Raw genomic sequence first — 1,513 nt, forward strand, 5'->3', positions numbered from 1 at the left:
ATCTTCACCAGCATTGGAGAGGACTATGATGAGCGTGTGCTGCCATCTATTACTACAGAGATCCTCAAGTCGGTGGTGGCTCGCTTTGATGCTGGAGAGCTAATCACCCAGAGAGAGCTCGTCTCCAGGCAGGTGAGCGATGACCTTACGGAGCGAGCAGCAACCTTTGGGCTCATCCTGGATGATGTTTCCTTGACACATCTGACCTTCGGGAAGGAGTTCACAGAAGCAGTGGAAGCCAAACAGGTGGCTCAACAGGAAGCAGAGAGGGCCAGATTTGTGGTGGAAAAGGCTGAGCAGCAGAAAAAGGCAGCCATCATCTCTGCTGAGGGGGACTCCAAGGCAGCAGAGCTGATTGCCAACTCACTGGCCACAGCGGGTGATGGCCTGATCGAGCTCCGCAAGCTGGAGGCTGCAGAGGACATTGCATTCCAGCTGTCGCGCTCTCGGAACATCACCTACCTGCCAGCAGGGCAGTCTGTGCTCCTCCAGCTGCCCCAGTGAGGGCCTGCCCTGCCTGTACTCCTCAGGCCAACTGGGCCACAGCCCTGATGATGATTAACACCACCTCCCTTCTGCCCCCACCCAGAAATCACTGTGAAATCTCATGATTGGCTTAAAGTGAAGGAAATAAAAGTAAAAATCACTTCAGATCTCTAATTATCAAATGAAGCTCTTTCATTCTTCTCACACCCATCTACTTTTTTAACCACCTCCCTACCAAAATTGCCAAGTGCCTACACAGACTAGCCTTGGGTCCCAGTTCCAGGCCTGCGGGAGCTCCATTCTAGGCACTGGCAGTTAGCAGGACAGAGGCAGGACAGGGCATGTGTGGACCAGGGAGCACAGTTGTCAGCCTGGGCAGATGTGCAGTGTCCGTGCTATCTGCTGAAGGTTTGAGGATGTGGCACACGCAGCTCCACTGAGAATGCAGCCTCAGTTTTTCCAGCAGTTCCTGCACCGACGCAGCTGAAAAGAGGTGCTGGGGAATGTCAGAAAGGAAGTGATCTGTCTCTTTCCATAAGGCTGATTCTCTTTAACTGTGCGACCAGCGGAAGCAGGTGTGTTCAAACAGGGCATGGATCGAAGAATCTGCCCTTGTTGAGGTGGGTGGGCCTGATTGAGCTGCCCCCCAGGGTCCCAAAACTGGGATGGACTTGGATAGGGAGAGAGGAGGCCTGGACTGAGATGTGAGTCTGTCGAAGACTTCCTCTCCACACCCACCTTGGTCCCTCTCAAATACCCAACGGAATTCCAGCTTGAAGGATTGCATCCTGCTGGGCCAAACATGCCTGCCAAAGACGTGCGCATCCTGAGTTCCTGGCTCCCTCGTTCAGAGACTGCCCTTCTCAAGGGCTCTGTGCCTAGGCTTTGAAGGAAACCACCACAGGAAGAAAACAAATGTATGTAAACTCCTGTCAATAAATGACATGCAGACCTTCCAGCTCAGTCGTGGGTTTGTGTTCTTTGTTCGTTTGTGGGAGCCCTGGAGTCAGGACAGAGTGTTCAGCAG

The 1,513-nt window shown here is 53.2% G+C and overlaps 1 pseudogene across 1 annotated transcript; it reads left to right on the plus strand.

Annotated features, from left to right (window-relative positions):
- The first annotated feature begins 3 nt into the window (after nt 1-3).
- Nucleotides 4-1,444, plus strand: LOC100940706 (annotated as a pseudogene). The gene has a single exon (XR_001161900.2). The product of XR_001161900.2 is annotated as a prohibitin pseudogene (transcript).
- The last annotated feature ends 69 nt before the right edge of the window (nt 1,445-1,513 follow it).

Source organism: Otolemur garnettii, unplaced genomic scaffold (genome assembly GCF_000181295.1).
Source record: "Otolemur garnettii isolate 467f Iridium unplaced genomic scaffold, OtoGar3 scaffold04134, whole genome shotgun sequence".
Classification (NCBI taxonomy): domain Eukaryota; kingdom Metazoa; phylum Chordata; class Mammalia; order Primates; family Galagidae; genus Otolemur; species Otolemur garnettii.